This window comes from Mustela lutreola, chromosome 17, assembly GCF_030435805.1.
Source record: "Mustela lutreola isolate mMusLut2 chromosome 17, mMusLut2.pri, whole genome shotgun sequence".
NCBI classification, from domain to species: domain Eukaryota; kingdom Metazoa; phylum Chordata; class Mammalia; order Carnivora; family Mustelidae; genus Mustela; species Mustela lutreola.
In genome coordinates, this window is record NC_081306.1 from 35,284,035 (window position 1) to 35,300,444 (window position 16,410).

The following is a 16,410-nucleotide window of genomic DNA, read 5'->3' on the forward strand; positions in this document are numbered from 1 at the left end:
TGCTTTATAAACAGCATTCTTTAGTTTTGGGGCTGAGGGCTTTATCTAAAACAGACTGTACCTTCCATCACTACTCTTGGTCCATTCGAAATACCAGGTCTCACAAAGTCAAACTCTCCCCTGATGTCCTCGAGGACTTCCCTGAATCTCTCCCCATTTCTGCTCTTTCTGAACATCGATGATGTATCATCATCTTGTTTACTTTTTTGTGTGGAACGAGTCTGTATCTCTCTGTTCTAGTGGTTGCTTTTGTAACTCTTCCTTTGACATAATATCTACACTCTTCTGCTTTTGACAATCCCTGTTCGCCTCCTGCAACGGAAGTGTGACCCTTCTCACTGCTCACTTTCAACAGTTAAAAGTGCTCTCACTAAACAACATTAATTTCAAATGCTTTAACCTTCAGCTACCATGGTGGGAACACTATCACTACCATGACCGCTCCTGTCTGCTCCCTTCCAGAGAATTTCCATGAAACACATGAACTCTGTGTTTACAGAACCCACAGCAATTGCCTGGCCCTATTTCCTGACCTCCCTATGCTGGTCTCAGTCTTCCAGGCCTGTGGGTTCAGCTGTGGCCGCCGCTCCTTGTAGACACGCACCCCGGCCCTCAGGCCTGCCAGCTCCAGCTAAGCCTCTGCTTCGGCCCCACAGACACTCCCGGATTCCTGCAAAATGTTCACAATTTTCGCCTGCTCAAGGTCGGGTTGTTAATTTTTTCTGTGAAATTTTTTTTCTGTTATTGCTTTTCTACAAAACGTTTGGGTTTTACAAAACTGTGTGATGTTGCCTTTATTACTCATTGGTGAAGGTGATTTTCATTCAATCCAGCTTTGTGCAAAAGGGCCACACTGCAGAAAGGACAGGGTGCCTTCTCTTCTTCCCAATCTGACCAGGTGGCTCCAAGTCCCATGCACCTTCCCGACTTCTCTCTCAAGAGGGGAAGCCAAAAGCTCTCATCTCCATCTCCCGCTGCGGCCGTGCCCCGGCGGCGGAGCTGGTCCACGGGGCTGCTCCTTCCAGAAGCATTCTCTCTGAGTAGCTTCACTGCGGGGCTCCGTCTCCCACGCCCCGCCACCACCTCCGCTGTGAGCCAGCTCCCTCCCGTTAGGGGCTTGGGTTTTAGCTGAAGTTCTGTTTGGCCCAAATTTAGGTTTGCCTTTTTTGGCTTTTATTCTTCTCGGTACTTTTGGACAATTTCCAGGAAAGGAGGAAGAACTGCTGACTTATGCCACAGTGTTTGAGGCCAAACAGGCCCTTTTCACTTGTAAGCTTGACTCCTAACTAATAGGCTTTCCACTTCACCCTCTCCCACCCTGCCGGGGCCCAACACGACAGAACTCCGAGGGCTACAGGCCACATGTGCTAAGGCCCACGAGGAACTGCCTCAGCCCTGGGAAAGCCTGCCCCGCCCTAGCTCCCCATCCCGGGATGGTGGCCGGCACACAAGACACATGGTATCTGTCTGCCAGTCAGTCCCCTGCTACCATCCACACCAACCTCAATCATCCACATCCACCTGCTACCTTCCCCACCAGTCCTCCCGAGAGGGGAGTGCCGGCCCCTATGCGCTGCTGAGCCGTTCACTTCCAGTGTGTGACTCTCCTTTCCCACCGGCCCGGGAACCCCTGAAGGTGGACACACTGCCGTCACCTCTTTACCTGATTCCCAGCTCAGCCAGAGTGCAGGAGGCAGGCCAGGCCAACGGGAAGGGGCCCAGGGCACATGGCTGACCAGTACACGCCCAGGCTTGGCGTGTCCCTTGTGTGCATGGTCCAGAGCAGCGCAGCCGTGGGAACGTGGACGGGCCAGGCCCCACCAGGACAACACAGGGCAGGGGGTGGATCCTAGGTAAAGACGCAAGGAAGCACGCCATCCAGGAGGGAGAGAGACCCAGAACTTCTTTACCCACCAGACACCCAATTTCAGAAACTACTTAAACGCATCGGCATTTAAAAGGAAGGAAACCAGTTGGGTTTGAAAGGGGCATGGGAGGAGAGATGTGAGCCTCTCTCCTGGTCCCCTCTTCTGGGGGGTTCATGCTACACTGTGCAGGAGCCCTTGGGCTTGTTCACATACAGGCTGAACCTCAATGTTCTTATCTGTAAAGTGGGGACAGAACCTCCTATTCCTGAAGTCTGAGCAGGAAGCGAGAAGACCGAGAGGAAAGTGCCCATTCTAGGGCCTGGCACACGCCAGAGCTGGAGTCCCGTCCCCATGGTGCCACATGGCCACTCCTCTGAAGGGCGCCCAGTGCCTACCCTCAGCACCTCCCTCCTCCACCCTCAGGCCCGGCCCTGGCTCGCTCGGAGGCACAGGAGAAGCCACGCTGCTAGGAGTTGGCACTGGAAGAAGTGAAAATTGGAAATGCATTAATATTGCCGTCTGCAACTACCTATTTCATACTTGACTGAGAAAAATCTGTATCTGGAGTTGGTTTAGAAAAAAAAAGAACAGAGGACTAATTGGATTGCATCTTCTGAGAGACTTGCTAAATGACAAAACCACGAGGGCTGCTCTGAGAATCATTCCAGGACCACGGCCAGCTCCCAGGTCAGCTCGGAAGGGAGGACCCTCAGAGGGGCTGTCTGTAGACACAACACATGGACCGAGGCAGCATGAGTGATAAGGCTCAGCTCAATAAGCCAGGCACAGCCTGGATGAGGTCCTGGGCTCACAACGGCCCACGGGAGCCCCTCCGCAAAGCTCCCTGCTTCATCTCCACATGTGTGTCCCAGAGAGACGTTGCTCTGCCTTTCCAACCTCTGAAGTTAATACGCAAATTTATATTCCTTTCTTGGGCTCACTCTCAAATTAACAGGCATAATTACCAGCAGCGCCTGCTCCAAACGACTCTAACGCCCAGGGAACCCGGCTACTGGCAGACTGTGCTCACAAACGGGGGGTGCCCCTGGGGAAGTCAGATGTGCCAGCCCCGCCCACGGCCCCCCTGGCGGCTGCTGCTTCTCGCTGCCTAGCCAAGCACGCTGAGGCCAAAGAGGTCAACCTTCCTCCAAAGCCAAGGTGGTCTGACATCCCCGCCACTTTCATGCCAAACCCGAAGCCGAACACGCATGGGGACCAGGGAGGCAGCCCTGCAGAGGGTCAGGCACCAGTTGCCCTGGGCCTGGCCAAAGGACCCTCTACCCCCAGCCTCCCTGGCTCCAACGATGAGGGAAACAGAGGCTACCACTCACCCTGATGCCAAGGCCATGAACTGCCCAAGACTTGACGGCTCCCCTCTGAGGCTGCCCGAGGAGGAAGTCAGGCAGCACAGAACCTCCCAGCCTGCACACAAGATTCTGGGGACACCAGCAGCCTCCAGCACAAAGGCCTACTGGGTGGGAAGACGGCTGAGCATTACCATCTTGCCTTCTTTCCAGAACCTCACTTCACACCACGTGCACACACCACTAACTCAAACAGTACGGAACCACTAAAAATACCCATTTATTGGCTCAGAGCCCAGGCCAGCATCCACCAAAGGACAGGCCACCCAGTCGAGCCTTTATTTGCAACGGCCAACCGCAGCCAGCGGTTCACACACAGCACGTGCCCCAACCACAGGTCCTTACTGTCCCTCTGGCTTTCTGCTCCAGGAATGCTGAGTTCTGGAGAGGCTGCTCCCACCAGGTCCTACACCGACCTCCAGGTCCTCACAGGGGCCAGAGCATGAACCTGGTCCTCACCCTATTGCTGAATGAATTCGGGGTTGCCTGGAACTCTCAGTCCTGACTCCAGACCACAGGGAAGGCACTGGTTCAATGGGCCCCCAGGAAAGTCTCGCACTTCTTGGGCAGACATGCGCAGACAGCGAAGAGCACCAGGAAATGCTGCCCTTGGGACTTCTGCCAGCCAACCCACAGCCAGAATCTGGGGGCCTGGGGTCCCTGGACACTTCCCACATGCCTCCCAGGGGGCTGTGCCTCCTCAGGGGCCCCGGTGCCCACACATCAGGGCATCTTTGCAAACACCTGCAAAGGGGCGAGAGCCCTGGCTAGGCCCTAACCCTCCACCTTTGGCAGGAAGGTCGCAGTACGACATCTGATACTGAACATTAGCCAAGTCTACGCAGGCAGAAAGATGTGCCTGCTGAGAAACCACACTGTCACCTCGGACGCAGCTGGACACAGACATGCGCAGCTTCAAGGACAAGGACTGTCCCGGGTGGAAAAGAGATGCGGGAACAGTGGGGGCAAAGGCACAGAAGCATGGAGAACATGGACACATGAGCGATCAACCACTGAGATCCTCACATCGGGGACCCCACTCGCTCAAGTCAGGGAGGCAAGCACCAGCTGGAGCCACCCCAGACATCCATGTGGACCCTGTGTGGTCAGAACTCCAGACCACCAACCGGCCGCCAATTCCCATCTGTCTGACGTGGGAAGAAGGGGAGCAGCAGGGTGAGAGTGTGGTGTGCACGGGACAGGAGGACACAGGACAGGACAAGGTCTATGGAGTAGGTCACGGCTCAGGAGGCCCCACCACTTCTCAAAGTTACTACTTGTCCTCCCATCAGTCTGCAGAGATTAATGGAATATTCATACACAAGTGAAAATCCCCTCTACAAGCCGGAGATTAATACAACAAAGGCTGGCTGGCCTCCCAAAAGGGATCAGAAACCTACTATTTACCCAAAGATTCCACACCAGGACTCACTTCCCAAGCCCTCTGAGGGCAGATCTGCTTGGGGTGCCCCAGGCAGAGCTCCCACCAGTACTCCCGTCTCCACCCTGGTGGGGACGCTGGGTGGAGTCCATGGGATACTCAGCACCCGAAGCCAGGATGGGAACTGGGGCCACAGACTACAGACTGAGGTCCCATCCACACAGCCACAGGGGCGGGAAGGAGCCCTGACCAGGCCAGGGAACAGGCCTAAGTTGACCCTAGCCCCGGACAATCGGGCAAAGGCCCTGGTATCAGGAAGTACTCAGTACATCAAGTGTGATTTTCTGCAAATCTGTGTTCACAGAAGACTCTGAATCAATGACATACGCCCTGGCACCTTCTGGAAAAAATGCCCAGTGCTCTTAAGTGAGGCCAGGTGTACAACAAGCTAGAGGGAAGAGCTGGGCCAGAGGCTTCTACCGTCAGCGCCGTCTCTGGAAGACTGGAAGGCTGGAAAGCATGAGGCAGGCCTGCTGGCTGTCCCAGCCTGCTATTCCTGCTGAGGAGGCAGAGTGAGGAGCACGGGGTGACAGTGGCAGCCAGACTCCATGGAGCAGGGCGCCATGCAGGGTCCCCCACAAGTACACGGCACAACCCTGATAGGCAGATGCAGGACAGGAAAAACCTCTGGACTGAAGACTAAACCAGGAGAAGGGATGAGAGGGAAGAGCACCTGTTCCGTCCAGCCAGACTCCAAAGCCCCTCACTCATGGGGCACCCAGCAGAGCACCCCAGAAGGCCGAGGCCCAGGCCTGGTGATAATTGGCCCCAGAACTAGCGCTGACCCAGAGCACCCCAGAATGTCATCAAGATGCCACCCGGCAGATTGGACCACTTCTAAGGAGCCTTGCTGCCTCCCTGAACAAAGCTCACATGGGTCTCTGGCATCCACCCAATGCAGGTGTTAGGATGAGCACAGAATGACTTTGAAACAGTCCACATAACTGAATGCTATACTTTCAAACATCAAATAGAGACACACGAGGAAAAAGGAAGACCGAGGCAAACTTTGTAGAAACGTAAACAGCAACACTGAAAATAAAAATGCACAGATCACTGTGCTGGAAGATTAGGTCAGGGAGGCTGGAAACACAGCCACAGGAACGATACACAATGAGACAGAGAGTGGGACAATTTTCAGAAAGGAGAAGAGCACATGTGGCCTGGGGCACTAGTCCCAACACCCCCAACTGTGGGTAACTAGACACTCACAAAGGATGAGGACAGTAAGTCCATGGAGCTCAGAAGCGCAGAAAACCCAAACACAGGTGACACAGCAAAGTGCAGCAAGGCACACCCTAATCAAACCACTCCCCTCAGGGATGAAGAAACCACTGGAAAGTAGAGAGAACAGGTGAGTTACATGAGAAGGTCGACAGAAACAAGGCAAGTCCAAGTCAATGAAAAAACCCCTCCATGGAAAAGAAAAATCATGGCAACCGAGAAGTGAAGCTGAACAAACTGTCAAACATTAGCTAGACTGACGGAGGGAGAGATAAGGGCCCATCTGCCAATGGCATAAAAGGGAGCAGAGTCACTGCTGCTGACCTTAGCAAGTAAGAAGGATGTTCAGAGTGTCCTGGAGCAGCTGTCCACCAACAGGCCACCTGGACAAGTCAGACCAACTCCTGGAAATGCACAAACACCAAAACTGACTCTAGAAGAAGTAGAAAATCTAAACAGACCCATGACAAGTAAGGAAGCTCAATGAGTACCAAAGACATGCCCAGGACCAGATGGCTTCACTGGAGAATGCTACCAATCATGTAAGAAAATTAGCACAGAATTTCCAAATTCTTCCAAGCAGTTAAAGAGGAGGAATGCTTCTCAGTTTCCTTTATGAGGGCAGCATAACCCCAAAACTACACCCAGAGAAGGCACCACATGAAAAGGAAACTAAGACCAAGAGCCCTTAGGAACCCAGGCATATAAAACCTCAACAAACCAGCAGCTAGCCCCACTGGTGGCACCTGAAAGGTTCACACACCATGACCAAGTGGGCTTTCTACCAGGAATGCAAGAATGGCTCGACATACAAAAACCAATTAATGCACTGTACCACGTTAACAGAACGAAGGGGAAAAAAACTATCATCACAACTGAGGCAGAAAAAGCACTTGACAAAAATCCAACACCCTTTCATTATAAAATATTCAATCAAGTAGGAGTAGAAGGGAACTTCCCCAAGCCAATAAAGGGCATTCACTGACACCCACGGCTCACATCATCCTCTGTGGGAAAGGACACACAGCTTCCCCCTAAGATCAAGAACAAAACAAGGATGCCTACTTCCAGCACTGCTATTCGACATGGCACTGGAGTTCCAGTGGGAGCCGTTAGGCAAGAACAAGAAACAAAAGACCTCCAATTGGAAAGGAAGCAGTAAAGCTATCTCTACTCACAGATGACATGATCTCATAAATTGAAAATCCTACAGAATTCACAAAAACTGCTGGAGTTAAAAGAATTTGGCAAAGCGGCAGGAAACAAGACCAACACACAAACATTGGCAGCTTGTCTGAATACCAGCAGTGAACAATCAACAAAGAAACCAATTCCATTCACAAGAGCATCAAAGAGAATAAAAACCTTGTAAGTGTAACCAAGGAGGGAGTACATACACACTAAAAACTATAAAACACTGCTAAAACAGAAGAGAGTAAGCCTGAATAAATAGGAAGACATTCTGTGTTCATGGGTTGAAAGACTTAATGTGGTCCAAGACAGCAATCTTCCTCAAAGTGATCCATAGATTCAATGCAACTCCTGTCAAAATCCTCAGTGTTTTTTGCATAAATGGGGAAACTGATACCAAATTTGATAAGGAATTACAAAGACCCCAACAGCCAAGATCAATTTGAAAAAGTAGAAAGTTGGAAGATTCACATTTACTACTTTCAAAACTTACCACAATGTGATTGATAGTAACCAAAACAGCACGGTGTTGATGAAGGGCCGACACACATACCAAGGGACCCAAACGGAAATTCAGAAATAAAGCCAAGCATCTACGGTCAAATGATCATCAACAAGGGTACTGACACTTTCTGTAGGGAGACAACAGCCCTTGAACAGATGCTGCCATGACCACTGGATGTCCACAGGCAAAAGAAGGAAGGTGGACCCCTACCTCACACCATCAGAACTATTAAAACCTAAGTGTAAGAGCTAAAACCACAAAACTCCTAGAAGGAAACACAGGAGTAAAACTTTTACGACCCTGGATGTGGTAACAATTTCTTAGATATGACACCAAAAACACCAAATGACAAAATTTTAAAAAAAGACAAAATGTACAAAAGGCAAAACCATGTGCACATCAAAAGACATTCTCTAGAGGAAACAACCCACAAATTACTTATCTGATGAGAACCCAGTATCTATAATTTATGAAGAACCCCTAGAGAAGTCTTGCAACTCAATAAAAAGATTTTAAAAACTCAAAAATGGATAAAGGATCTGAAAGCACATTTCTCCAAAGAAAATATACAAATGGCCAACAGGTATGTGAGGAAATGCTCCATCCACATCACTAGCCATCAGGAAAACGCAAACCAAAACTACAGCGACATGCACCTCATACCCACCAGGACAGTGACAAGCGTTCCTGCCCCCTCTCTCATTCCTGATGCTAGTAATCTGTGTCTTCTCTCCCTTTCTTCCCGTAGTCCGGCTGCAGAGCCCCCACAGTGGAGTCTCATATACAGAACTCACCTCCAAGTGTGAGACCCAGAGGGTGGGGGACAGATGAATACTTTCAGGTGGAGCTCTCTGGGGTCTGGACCCTGAGCAGAAGCAGATGAGAGCGGAGTGCCAGAGCGGCCCAAGCGCCGGGCACAGACCTCCACGGCAGCATACCAGGGTCAGCGTGGACCAGCCTCTGACTTGCCTGTTTCCTCTGGTGACAAAGTCCCTCCCTCCTTGCAAGGAGGCCTGGCCTGCCAGGCTCACTCACAGCTCCAAAGCATCATTAAACTTTAATACTAATGGTACTCAAGGCTGGCTCGCTAGTACAGTATAACCTTTAAATAGAGACTGTGTATTTCAGTTTAATTTGGGAGGATACACAGTTTGATCCCAAGGGCCTTACCCGGTTTCATGAGGCCACAACCAACAGAAGATGCCTCTCCCTTGACACGATCCAAAGGAACCCAGCGCTGGGGAGCGCCAGAGGAAGGATGATCGAACCCCTTATCTGTTCCATCAGTTGCTCCCAGGACACACAAGGGGCCCCCTGGGCCAAGGACCATAGGTGGTACTGACGGAGCCAAGGCCTGCTGCGTCTCAGGATTCAAACCGGGCTTCTCCCCAGAGCCCAGTCAGGGTAAGTGACTCAGATGTCCCAGAGAAGAGACAACGCTGAGGTCAGAGTGGGAATCCTGGTCAAAGGTCATTTTTCTGCTCAACTCTGGCCCATCATGCATCCAGAAAGGTCCCTGTGGTGGCTGCTGCTTCCTGGGGAGGGGCGAGGGGGCCGAAACAGAATGCCCTCATCATGTTCCATCCCTTCCAGAGGGACACACCTGATATGACAGGCTAGAGGCCACAGGCAGTCTCTGGAGGCTCTCCTGGGCATTTCCTCATGAGCACAGCTGGTCACCCAGGCTGGTACATGCCTGCCTACACCTCAGACAAAGCAGCCAAGGTGGAGAGCACGTGCAAGCACAGTGCCCACCCTCCAGGAGCTGCCCCCCACACTGGCATACCTGATAAGAAAGAGGACCCAGCGGGCAGGCTGGACAGCGCCCCAGGGGCCATTACTCTCAGGGCCAGAGACACTGGCCAGGGCAGGCTGGCAGCAGGTGACAGGAACATGGTGAGAGAAGACAGAAAGGCCCCAGAGAACAACTTGGAGAAACCCAGTGTTTCAGCTGGAAAAAACAACCAGAAACGAAGACAAACACTGTCCAGATCAAGAGGCAGCACAGGCAGCTCACGTCCACCTGGGTCCCTAGAGAAGGTTCTGCTGCCCCAGGCCCAGCTCCACAGAGGGAGACACCTATCCCCAGGAACATGTAGAAGGAGGCATCCAGGTGCTGCTAGAGGGTTCCAGTGAGGCCGCCCCCTGCAGGAGAGTGGCTGTTAACACCAGGAGCGAGACTGTCAGAAAGTCCAGGAAAACCCCATGAGAATGGAAACCCCCTCTCCAGAAAATGTGGCACAGCTCTGAGGACTCTGGGCCCTTCATGTCTCCACAGGTGATGTCATGGATGCTGCTGAATGCCCCAGCTTAGCTCTTCCTCAGGGAGCTCACGTAGGGGCACCAGGACACCCACGTTCCCACGCTTCCCAATTGGGGAGGCAGCAGGAAAAGCCTGACTCCAGAGGAGCAGGGTGGCCATGGCTACCACACGAGCCTCCCCCTTGGGCCGAGGGCCAAAGGAAGCAGCCACCAGACCCTGGCGGGCAGAATCCAGGCCAGGTGAGCCCCTGCAGAGGACCGTGGGCACTATGGCCAGGACCACATCTGATCCAACTCCTCCCGAACACACCGGCAGGGCACGCAGCGGACGTGTGGGAGGGGAACCACAGCGGATTTGATAAAACGGTAAGCAGCAAAATGACGTAGCATGGACATGGTAAGACCTGGTAGTTGAGAAGGAGCTAGGCCAGAGAGGGTCACTGCAGAGACGTGAGACATTTAGAGGAAAAAGAAACACTGTCCTTAGAATAGGGCAAGCAGGACAAGGTCTACTGTGGAGAATTTCCCTTCCCCTGGAAGGAACCCCATGGTTTTTAAAGATAAATTAACCAATTTCGATCTGTGGCTGTTCCAGATTCTCACTGTGTCTCAACTGTGTAGGCTGGGGCCTGTGGGAGGATTCCATCTCCTCATCTGGAGTGCCTGCCTTCTCTCAGCCCCTCAGCCCCGGGAGAGGCCCCGAAGGCTTGTGGTGAGCATGGGGCTGTCAGCCAGGGCTGAGAGCAACGTGAGAAAAATGGAAATGATCAAACACCTGGGGAGAGGCCTAACAAGAAGCGTGTAAGACGCATGGAAACAAGGGACCAAGCTCCAGTGAAGGCGTGAAAACCGTGGGGACTGAGCCACGGCCGGTATCACGGATGGGAGGTCAGTATTGCAGAGTCTACGAGCACAAGATGGCAGGATTCCTCTGACCTGACGAGCTAAGTTCAGCCGGGACAGAAAACTTGGAGAGGTCAGGCCTTGCCAGTCACTCAACATGCTACAGCTCTGGGAACTGCACGTTCCTCTGTTCCAGACAGGAACAAACCAAAGTGCTCCCTCCACACTGGGGAGCTTTCTTCTCCTTTTGTGTAGAGATCCAATTAAGAACCAGAAATTATACCATTAGACATTTATTTCCTAGACTAAGAAGCCATCTTCTCAGGACAGTGTCCCTAAGACGTAAACAGATCTTTTTAAGGTAATAAATCACCAACTTCTTGTTAGGTCCTTGCAAACCTGGCAAAACCAAAAAGTCTCCACCCCAGGCGAGAGGCCCAGCAGCACAGGATGCTTCCGAGTCCGCCTCTAGTCACTCGGTACTTTAAGCCCAAGTCCCAGGCTTGGCCCTGCAGGACGGCGCTGTCCACGAAAAACAGTTGGCGTGGACCAGCTCCACAGTGCCCACCGGCCTGCCGCCAACCCAGCCACTCACTGCATCTGTCCCCCTGTCGGGTCATGGCCAGGTCATAGGAGGGTCTGCAGCGAGGACTCCAAGACACGGTCCAGTACAACAGTGAGCGTGGGTCCAGCACATGCGAGTGCTCTGTACTCGGTGGCCACAGCATGATCCCAAGCAGGGCCACAGTGAGGATGACGGCTGTGATGACTATCCTGTGCCCACAATGAGCACGGAATGGGAGGGCAACATGTCCTATGAATTGGCAATTGGGGGAGGCAGAGGATGTTTAGCTCGATGCTGAGGGAAAACTCAGGCCCATGAGACAGGAGCACATTCCGAGAGGCAGAAACAGCATGGGGAGACACAGAAGGGTGAGGGAAGCAGTGCACAGAGGACGGCAGGGCCCTCAGTGAACACACGCATGTAGAAAGGCGTGGAAAGTCCAAACGGCCACCGCGAAGTATCCTGTTGAGGAAACAGTCGCCGAATCCGACCTTTTTACCACCAGCATGCAGAGCTGTCCAGTCCCCAGCATGCGACCCCATCTCTCCCTTAGGAGCTACATCTTAAGATGCGGGACCATCGTGGCCAAAGGCAGAGAGCCCCAGACTGGCCTTTGCCAGCGTCCAACGGGGAGCACCTCGAGGAGGAAGGGACCCAGGGCTGGACTCTAGACTCCCACATGCTGGGGCTCGGGGGACAGATGAGCCAGTGCGGCGAGGGTAGCCAGCACCATGCTTTCATGAGCCGTGCCCGAGGGCAGCCATCAAGGGACAGCAGCTGGAAACCAGCTCATGTCCCTCGATTTCCCGGAACCCTCCAGCCCTAGGCGCCTGCTGGGGACTCTGTTCTCAGGGGCAGCCCTGTACACTGCAGGTCAGCTCGATGCTAACTTCTGCATATACTTCATCAAGCCCTTCTCCCTCCATCCCTACAAATGGCTTCCTGGCTCCCAAAGAGCCACCCCAGGCACTTTTCCCTGGGGGCCAGCACTCAGCAGAGCCATTCTGGAAGGCACACGAAGCTCTGGGCATCGGACACTTCCCAGATGGGGACGCTGACCACATGGCCTGTACTCACATGGGTCGGTGCAGGCAGGAACACAAGGGACCTTCCCACACACTTGGGAGTGCTGAAGGCCCAGGCAGAGGTGTGTGCCGACAGCAAAGCCACTAGAGCTGGAACTCACTGGGACCCAGGCCTCTGCCTCCTGCTGAGTAAGGGGGTGTGACAACAGGGCCACCTAGCAGGGCTCCAAGAGTGGACGTGTGCAAAGCTCTTGGAACAGTGCCCGGCTCCCCATCACACCAGGGGAGTGTGCAGTAATACACTGAACCCTCACCGTGGGTATTCGGGGCACTCAAGAACCAACCAGCCTGCAGATGCCCACCCCACGTCAACCCCACTGCATGTCGAGTGCTCACTCCATGCTGGGCACTGGGCACCTGAAGACACCTTGGGTATGGACAAGGCAGCACTACCACTCAGGGCCACCAGCCGGCTAGCAGCCCTGCTACCTTCAGGGAAGGCCCACCTCCCGCACTGGCTACCCCGAGCCTACAGGACAGCCAGGCACACAGCCAGCATGCTGGGCTTCAGCAGCAGGTGGCACACTCAGACACTGTTCTATGTGTGCAGAACCCTGCGAGGGAACAGGCTGGCCAAAATCCAAGGCTGCCACCAGCCCTGGGTCCCTGCATGACGTCCCCCATGAGCCTGCGTGACTCCCCCACCACAGATGAAGTTCTCTGGTGGGGGCGGGGTAATCTTCCAACCTGGGCTTGGTCGCGTGGCAGGATGGATCCGGGACGAGAAACGAATCACTGTCAGTCACAGAACCAGGAGATTCTTGTAATAATTTTCCGGAAGGCAGCTGGCAACGCTGGGAGGCTGCGATAAGGCCTGGTTCTCGGACGGCAGGCACATACGGATGCTGGCTCCCAGCACTGAACAATGGGAGTGCACACAACTCCTCCTGGCTTTCCCAGCACCCCCCACTGCTCTCACGGTTCCACACCCATCAGCAAGGCACACGCTAGGGTGCACAGCCCCTCTGCAGAGCTGAAAATCGCCGCTCACCAGTATCTCCGACCATCTGCGCACCAGCCCCTCGGAGCCGCAGCTGGCGCTCTGGGATGGAAGCCGCAGGCTGGGAGAGGACGCATGGAAGCCGAGGGCTGCGGCCTCACAGACGCTCCTCAGCCCAGGACAACGGGCCTGCCCTGCTGGGATGTGGCCACACCATGCACACTCCAGGAGCATCTGTTGCAACCAGTGCATGGATGGAACTTCTCCCGCCAGAGCCCTTCCTGGCTGATCCGCCACGGGCCTGCGCTGGCCAGTGCAAGCCCACAGGAGCCAGAAGGGGACACGGTACTCAAGGCAGATGACAGCATCATTACCCAGAGTTGTGAGGGGTGTCATTCCCCTTAAATCGAAAAAGAAATCTTCACTTCCTGCTCCCTGGAGTACATAAAATATTAGAGGGATTTTCATAGTTATAATCAAAAAGCTCATTTCTCCAGCCACCCCTGGCCATGTCTAATTAGGGTGAGGGATGTTAACGATACAACTATGGCCCAGGACATCTTTTCTTGTGATATTAATTGCATTTAAAGAGAAAAGACTGAATTCTGCCATGCTTCCTAATTAGCATACATTTGCTAATTAATAACAGAAAGGCAAACTGTCTTTGTCTTGTCATCTGCAATTAGCTACAGATGTTTATATTCTTTTTTCTCCCCTTTCCTAAATATAGTTAGTTAATCAACTTAGGACCCAGAGACATCAGGCTGGGACAGGTGGCACAGGAACCAGGCCGTCCCCAACCCACCTGGACAGAGGCTGGGGGGCACATCTTCCTGTGATGAGAGGTGCCCTCCATCACACCCATTGCCACAACTGTCCCCAAAACAGGCTGAGGGCCACAGAGTGAGACCCACAGTGGCTTGGTCCCCATGTCACAGGGAGCTCTGGCCATGGACCCTGCTTCGAACTGCCACACCAAATAGGGTTTCCAAGCAGGGCTGGACCTACTTCCTCATGGGCTAGGGGCCCACCTGGGCTCACTGCCTCAGAACGCAGAGGTGCCGCCAGGGAGGATGGAGGAAGAGGAGGGCCCAGGGGCCTCTGAGGGAGGCCTGCTATACTCCACTGGGTGCTGCTGCTAATCGGGAAGCAGAGAGAGAAGAGAAACAAGTGGGACACAAGCTCAAGATGTGACAATCAGAAGGCAGCTGCCAGCCACAGCCCAGATCTAAAGGAGCTAGCATCCCTGAGACCTCCCGCCTATGTGTACCAAGCACTGGCGCCTCCAGGCTCCAGCCAAGAGCATACTGGGGGAAGAGCCGGGTCCCCACCTGCCTGCCCAGCTCTGCGGGGCTGGAGCCACGGGGACGTTTCGCCCAAAGCTCCCCAATGAACGTGTTCCCCAAAGGCCCCGCAGCGCTGGGGAGGGGCCCCTGAGAGGAGGCAGGGGCGCCAGGTCTAGAGCGCCGCCCGCCCTGGCTGACATCAGTAGCACCTGGGCAGAAGTGGGTCCCCCACCTCAGTAAAGGCAGGTTGCCTTTACCTGCAACACAGGAGTGTTTCCAGTATAATCGGTCTAGAGGTGGAACCGGGCTTCAGTACATCAGGGCTCAAGGGAGCTTTACACAATGAAAAGAAACTTCATGGGCAGAGAACAAGGGAACACACAGGTGGGAAAGCTGCCCTCCAGCCCCACGTCCCTCGGGTATCCCCATGACGAGACGCAGCGGACCCTGTGGCCCCGCTGTGGGAGCTCCTGCCCTTTCCAAACCCCGAGGAGCCAGGGAAGGAGGGCTGGGCCTGCGCTCCGCACGGCTCCATCTTTATTCCGCCTGCCTGTGTGCACGGCATGGACACATGCCCTCGGGCACATTTCCCTTCAGATCAAAGCCGAGGGGATGATGCATGTTGACCCATAAATCAGGGTCTCCCCCTGGCTTTCTTCCCCCCACCCCCACCCCGCAGGTCTAGAAACCAGGCAGGCCGAACTGCAGCCCCAGGCTTGTCCCCCACCCACAGTCTGTTAGTCATGCACACACATGCGAGCTAGGCTGTGCTGTTTACAAAGCTTCCTACCCCAGGCTCACCGGAGGCAAGCACCCCTGCCGGGCCCTGCCAGACAAGGGCAAAGCCTCTACACGGAGCATGGTGGTTCCCCTCGGTCAACAGTGACTGCCCCTGCGGAGAACTCAGACACTGCGGGGACCAGATGTGCCCTCGGGCCCTCATGGCGAAAAGAGCGGGCTGACTTACAGATCGAAGAGCAAGTGCGCGGCATCAGGACGGTGCTGCGGGACTGCCTCCCTGCTCCTGGCAGGTGGGGCCGCATGTCCCAGTACTGGAGCAGCCTGACAGGGCTCAAACCTCAGGCTCTGCCTTCCTGGCTAGGTTGACTGCCAGGAGTCTCGAGAGCTTCAATGTGGGAGCTCACACCCCAGGCCTAGGCACCCAACATCCTACAGCATCTCAGACCCCCATGCTTATCTCCTGGCTTGCCCTCCCCAATCTTCCCATCCCACGGGGGACTCCCCTACCCACTGTCGAGGCCATCCTGCCATCCTTGACCTCTGGCCTCACACTCTAACTAAACTGTGTCTACCTTTGGCATGGCCAGTCTGACCGATGCCCACCATACATCCTGCCAGTTAGGGGCTCTGAGCACAGTCAGCCTCAGGCTCCCGGGTTCTGGAGCCTGGGCCTCATCCCCTCTCATCCCCAGGCCCCTGCCTCACAAGGGGGCAGGTTTCAGGTCAGCTTGGCCCCGCCCTCCACTATGGAGACAGTGGCAGCGGCAATAAGACACAGTTGGATAGCCTGAGGTGGTGGGGGCGGCTGTAGGACGGATGAAACATCCCCAAGGACTGGACATGTCAACCTGTGGGCCACTCCTGTGTTGCAGGTAAAGGCAACCTGCTCAAGGTCAGGAGCTGACAAATGACGACTGCACACCAGGAACCCCAGTGAGTCCCTGAGCCCGCCCCAACCCCAACTTGTTGGTGTGTGGCCTGGGACAGAGCTGCCCCCACAGCACCTCACATGTGTCCTGTGGCCTCCCTGTGAATCTGCTGGCTGGGTCCCCACAGAGAGCAGACCATGGGCCAGAGCAGGAGGCAGGGCCTGCA

The 16,410-nt window shown here is 54.4% G+C and overlaps 1 protein-coding gene across 6 annotated transcripts in view; it reads right to left on the reverse strand.

Moving 5' to 3' along the window:
- MAD1L1 (mitotic arrest deficient 1 like 1) overlaps nucleotides 1-16,410 on the reverse strand; it is a 311,419-nt gene that overhangs the window by 114,292 nt on the left and 180,717 nt on the right. The window lies entirely within an intron of this gene.